A 6,788-nucleotide genomic window follows, 5' to 3' on the forward strand; every position below is an offset into this window, starting at 1 on the left:
GGTCTGGGGATCATGGTTTGAGGGGACTTCTAAGTCAATTGGCAAAATAATTCTAGTATGAAAACATTCTGCATCCCACTTTGAAATGTGGTGTCTGGGGTCTTAAATGCTAACAAGTGGCCATCTAAGATGCATCAATTGGTCTCAACCCACCTGGAGCAAAGGAAAATGAAGACCACCAAGGTCACACGACAACTAAGAGCCCAAGAGACAGAAAGGGCCACATGAACCAGAGACCTACATCATCCTGAGACCAGAAGAACTAGTTGGTGCCTGGCCACAATCGATGACTGCCCTGACAGGGAGCACAACAGAGAACTCCTGAGGGAACAGGAGATCAGTGGGATGCAGACCCCAAATTCTCATAAAAAGACCATACTTAATGTTCTGACTGAGACTAGAGGAATCCCGGCGGCCATCCTCCCCAGACCTTCTGTCGGCACAGGACAGGAACCATCCCCGAAGACAACTCATCAGACATGAAAGGGACTGGTCAGTGGGTGGGAGAGAGATGCTGATGAAGAGTGAGCTAATTATATCAGGTGGACACTTGAGATTGTGTTGGCAACTCTTGTCTGGAGGGGAGATGAGAGGATAGAGAGAGAGGGAAGCTGGCAAAATTGTCACGAAAGGAGAGACTGAAAGGGCTGACTGATTAGGGGGAGAGCAAGTGGGAGTACGGAGTAAGATGTATGTAAACTTATATGTGACAGACTGATTGGATTTGTAAACGTTCACTTGAAGCTTAATAAAAGTTAATTAAAAAAAAAAAAGAACATTTCAAGAACTATCCTGAAGTACAATGCTGTCAGTAACACAATAATACCCACACCCCTACAAGGATGACCAGTTAACATGACTGTTATTCAAATTTACACACCAACCATTAAGGCTAAAGATGAAGAAACTGAAGATTTGTACCAACTTCTGCAGTCTAAATTTGATTAAACACGTAATCAAGATGCATTGATAATTACTGGTGATTGGAATGTGAAAGTTGGAAAGAAGGATTGGTAGTTGAAAAATATGGATGGCCTTTGTGATAGAAATGATGCTGGAGATTGCCTGATAGAATTTTGTAAGACCAATAACTTCTCCATTGCAAATACTTTTTTTCACCAACATAAACGGCGATTATACATGTGGACCTAGATGGACAGAATATGCAGGAATCAAATCAACTACATCTATGGAAAGAGATGATAGAAAAAACTCAATATCATCAGTCAGAACAAGGCCAGGGTCTGACTGTGGAAGAGACGCTCAATTGCTCATATGCAAGTTCAAGTTGGAGTTGAAGAAAATTAGAACAAGTCCATGAGAGCCAAAATATTGCTTTGAATATATTCCACCTGATTTTACAGACCATCTCAAAAATAGATTTGATGCATTGAACACTAATGACCAAACACTGAGGAGTAGTGGAAGACATCAAGGATATCATATGTAAAGAAAGTAACAGGTGATTAAAAAGACAGGAAAGAAAAAAAGCCCATAATGGATGTCAGAAGAGACTCTGAAACTTGCTCTTGAACATAGAGTAGCTAAAACAAATAGAAGAAATGAAGTAAAAGAGCTGAACAGAACATTTCAAAAGGAAGCTCAAGGAGACAAAGTAAAGTGTTATAATGAAAAGTGCAAAGACCTGGAGTTCGAAAACCAAAAGGGAAGAACATGCTTGGCATTTCTTAAGCTGAAAGGCTCTGAAGAAAAAAATCAAGCCTCTAGTGACAATTTTGAAGTATTCCATGGAGAAATGATTGAACAACACAGGAAGCATCAAAAGAAGATGGAAGGAATACAGAGTCACTGTACAAAAAAGAACTGGTCAGCATTCAACCATTTCAAGAGGTAGCATACGATCAAGAACTGGTGGTACTGAAGGAAGAAGTCCAAGCTGCTGCAATGTAGACATTGGCAGAAAACAAAGTCCAGGAATTGATGGAATACTAACTGAGGTGTTTCAACAAATGGATGCAGCACTAGAAGTGTTCACTCGTCTATGCCAAGAAATTTGGAGCTCAACTAACTGGCCGTTCGACTAGGAGAGATCCATATTTATGTCTATTCCAAAGAAAAATGATCAAATGGAATGCAGAAATTTCTAACAATGATGTTAATGTCACACACAAGCAAAATTTTGCTGAAGATCATTCAAAAGTGTTTGCAACAGTACATAGACATAGAGCTGCCAGAAACTGAAGCTGGATTCAGTAGAGGACGTGGAACCAGGGATATCATTGCTGATGTCAGGTGGATGCTGGTTGAAAGCAGAGAAAACCAGAAGGATGTTTACCTGTGCTTTATTGACTATGCAAAGGCATTCAACTGTGTGGATCATAACAAATTATGGATAACATTGAGAAGAATGGGAATTCCAGAACACTTAATTGTGCTCATGAGGAACCTGTACATAGATCAAGAGGCAGTAGTTCGGACAGAACAAGGGGATACTGAGTGGTTTAAAGTCAGGAAAGGTGCACGTCAGGGTTGTATTCTTTCACCATACCTATTCAATCTGTATGCTGTGCAAATAACCCAAGAAGCTGGACTATATGAACAAGAACAGGGCATCAGGATTGGAGGAAGACTCAGTAACAACCTGCGTTATGCAGATGACACAACCTTGCTTGCTGAAAGTGAAGAGGACTTGAAGCACTTACTGATGAAGATCAAAGCCTTCAGTATGGATTATACCTCAACATAAAAGAAAAAACCTCACAACTGGACCAATAAGCCATATCATGCTAAACGGAGAAAAGATTGAAGTTGTCAAGGATTTCATTTTACTTGGATCCACAATCAACACCCACGGAAGCAGCACTCAAGATGTCAAAAGAAGCCTTGCATTGGACAAATCTCCAGCAAAGGACCTCTTTAAAGTGTTGAAAAGCAAAGATATCACCTTGAAGACTAAGGTGCGCCTGACCCAAGCCATGGTATTTTCAGTCACATCATATGCATGTGAAAGCTGGACAATGAACAAGGAAAACCAAAGAAGAATTGACACCTTTGAATTGTGGTGTTGGTGAAGAATACCGAATATACCATGGACTGTCAAAAGAATGAACAAATCTGTCTTGGAAGAAGTAAAACTAGAGTGCTCTTTAGAAGCAAGGATGGCGAGACCGCGTCTTACACACTTTGGACATGTTGTCAGGAGAGATCAGTTCCTGGAAAGGACATCATGCTTGGTAAAGCACAGGGTCAGCAGAAAAGAGGAATAGCCTCAACGAGATGGATTGACACAGTGGCTGCATCAATGGACTCAAGCATAACAACGATTGTAAGGATAGCGCAGGACCAGGCAATGTTTCGTTCTGTGGTACATAGGGTCGCTATGAGTCAAAACCAACTCGACAGCACGTAACAACACCAACAACTTCATTATCCTACGTATTAAGCCACAGAATCTCTAAGTATTCTAAATCACAGTGGTGTATCCTGCTCCTGGAACAAAATTTCAGTTAGGTCATTCAAGTATTAATCAGCATTCAATGATATCAGGCTCTGTGTTGACTGCTCTGTGATTTCCCTGTGCTTTCCCCTTAGGGTCACAAAATGGCTGCAGTAGTTCACAGGATCATGCACTCGTAGGCTAACACCCAACACAGGAAGAAAAGAGGAAAGAATTTCTCCTCATGTGTCACTCCTCTCTTATCAGAGAAAAGCATCTTTCACAGAAGATCTCATCAGGCTTCCCCCAAGTTCCCAGGGCCTGGAATTGATTCTCATGCCTGAACCAAACCTACAAGACAGACAGTAAACTAAGAGTCTGACACTTCTGGTCTCTCCAGGAAAGGGCTGGTTCTGCTAATAAGGGAGAAATGTAGGAAGTCATCTTTGGGGAAATCAAATAAACATGTGCATGGCCTTATGCTATCATGTGACTACAACATATTTGATCTGTTATTATTCAACTGGTAATCATTTAGACAGTTGCCAGTCTTTTGATATTATAATCAATTCTGAAATAAACAGACTTATGTCTACGTGTATACATGTATAAGAATTTCTCTGTACTAAATACTATATGCCTAAAAATAGAATAACTGTAGAGTAAGGTATGTACATTTTTTATTTTATTAATTATGACCACGTGTTTTCCAGTGTAACTATATTAATTTATATTCCTACCAACGTTGCATAAACGTTTCCATTTGTGTATTTTCTCTCAAAGTTGGCATTATCCAATTATTCTTTTCTTTTTTAATGTGAACGATGAAAAGTGTTTTCTCACTTGGATGACATTTCTCTGATTACTGGTGAGGTTATGCACCTCTGGGTATTTATTGGCTGTTATTGTTTACCAGTTGGTGAATTGACTGCTCTTTTATTTGCCTGTTCTTTCTTTTTTGTCAATTATTTTTTAAGAGTTCTTTATGTATGTCGTAGATGTTAATCTTTTTTTCTGACATATATGTATATATACATGGTACATATGTGTGTGTTTATATATGTGTGTGTGTATATGTGTATATGCATGTGTATGCATATGTATGTATGTACACATGTGTACTTATATTTTGTGTATCCGTATGCATACACAAACATGTATGTACGTGTATGTAAGTGTCCATATATGTGTGTGTATATATACACACCCACACACAGAGTATGTTTGCTTGCTAAGAGTAAACCCCAGAGTGGGGAAGAGTTATCCATCTATGCACAGGATCTCAGGGTCAGAGCAGACTCATCTTCAGCAATGTGAGCAGTGCCAAAAACAACCTCACTAGAAACCAGTGATGTTAATGCAACAGAATAACTCCCAAAGATATATAAAGCTTATGGTCAGGCACTGGGATTGACAGAAGCCCAACAGCTAAGAATGCTGTGCCTGGATGGGAGGTAATGGATTAAGGAGTGTGCAGTGATTTCTCTGAGATAGAAGATCCAAAGGCCAGTTAGGAGAGTGACCTGCATTGGGTAGTGGTATTGAAGGTCTTGGGTTCCAGTGGAGTCTCGCTGCGAAGACTTTTCATTATCATTTTTAATTTCTCCCCACCCTTTGGTAGTAGTGTCCACCCCAGCTGCTCTGGAAGATGGGGAGACAGGGTTTCTAAGGGTGGCATTGGTTCAGCACTCAGCAGAATGAAAACACTACCCAGGATATGACTGAATAATCCAGGATTTAGCTTTCCTAGGGCTCAAATTTTAGGTTAAAAGAGTGAAGATATCTTTTAAAAAAGGTGAGAGAAAGAAGCTAAGGGGACCTCAGGTAGAGAAAGAGCATAGTTATAAATAAGTATGACTCATGGGAATAATCAAATCATCTGAGAAGCAAAAATCCACACTCAAACTGCAGCCAGGCCTAGAAAACCAAGGATAAGCAAGTCCTGTAGATAGGAAAATGGCAAAGTGAAAAATGAGCTGACAAAAATTGGCATCCAGAGGGAGGTAGTGTCCTGCGTGAGGCAGTGCTAGAACAGATAAATTTCTGTTCCTTTCCCAGAAATTGCTGCAGAAATTCCAACTCTATGTCCAGGAAGATAATTTGGGGTGGAAGGATGGTGCCCATCTAATTCACTGTCTTTTTCATCATTATCTCTGTGTTCCTGCCCTTGATAATCATTGTGCAGAGCAGCTTAGTGGTTGCAGTGCTGGGTAGGAAATGGGTGCAGGTCAAAAGACTGTTACCCATGGACATGATTCTCACCAGCCTGGGCATCTCCCACCTCTGTCTACAGTGGGCATCAATGACTTTAATCCTAATTTTGTATTTTAGTATTTATCAATCATCTGTGATTTTGCTAATACTGCCACACTTTGGTTCACCAGCTTGCTGGTTGTTTTCTGTGTCAAGGTCTCTTCCTTTCCCTGCACCTTCTTTCTCTGGCTGAAGTGGAGAATTTCAAGATTGGTTCCTTGGCTGTTGCTGGGTTCTCTGCTGCTTTCTTGTGTGGCAAGCATCCCTTCAACTGTTTGGAATCACATCCAGTTTCAGATCACCATGGGGCGTTCCTTCAGAAACAGTAGTGTAATTGATAGACTTAAGACAATTAAGGAGCATTTTGTCCGGCCTCAGCAAATGCTGTTGTCTATTCCTTTCCTTCTGTTCCTGGCCTCCACCGTCTTGCTCATGGCTTCTCTGTCACAACACTGGCCACTGCAGCTCCAGCATGAAAGCTCACTCCACGGCCCTCAGTTTTCTGGCCATCTTCCTCATCTTCTTCACCTCGTACTTTCTGACCTTATTTGTCTCCATTTTAGGCCTCCCATTGGAGAAGAGGTCCTGGTTCTGGGTCTAGGAAGCTGTCATCTACACTGTAAGCTGTATTCATTCCACTTCACTGATGCTGAGCAGCCCTACATTGAGAAAGTTTTTAAAGAAAGGGCACTGAGCTTAGAGGCTGCCCGAGGCTCAGGGCTCAAGGCCTCTCAGCAAAAGGGAGTTTATGAACCAGCATTGTTCTTAAGAATTTTCTATGTGATGTTGATTCATACACCATGGATAAAAGCCTCTTATCTTTCTTCCTGCTATCCACCTTTCCTTTCCCTTCCCCAATTTCCAGGATAGTCAGACTTTTTCATGACTGTCCATCTCTCCTTAGGTCTCTCCGCCTCTCAAATCTTACCCTCAGTACATTCTACAGAATACAGCCAGAATCGTGGTGTTCATGCATTGTTTTTATTTTATCCCTCTCAGAACTTCCAATTACTTCTCACATTTACATAAGGCCTTTCCCCAGGAGAATTTATTGCCCATGCCCTGATGCTCCTCATGTTAATTCCTCCATTCACTTTCCTAACTTTAGTCAGGAAAAGATCTTGCCATCTTTATCTAG

General features: G+C 40.9%; 1 pseudogene; it reads left to right on the forward strand.

Moving 5' to 3' along the window:
- Window positions 1-5,510: 5,510 nt before the first annotated feature.
- LOC126081559 (taste receptor type 2 member 16-like) lies at window positions 5,511-6,344 on the forward strand (annotated as a pseudogene).
- The last annotated feature ends 444 nt before the right edge of the window (window positions 6,345-6,788 follow it).

Source organism: Elephas maximus, chromosome 8 (genome assembly GCF_024166365.1).
Source record: "Elephas maximus indicus isolate mEleMax1 chromosome 8, mEleMax1 primary haplotype, whole genome shotgun sequence".
NCBI classification, from domain to species: domain Eukaryota; kingdom Metazoa; phylum Chordata; class Mammalia; order Proboscidea; family Elephantidae; genus Elephas; species Elephas maximus.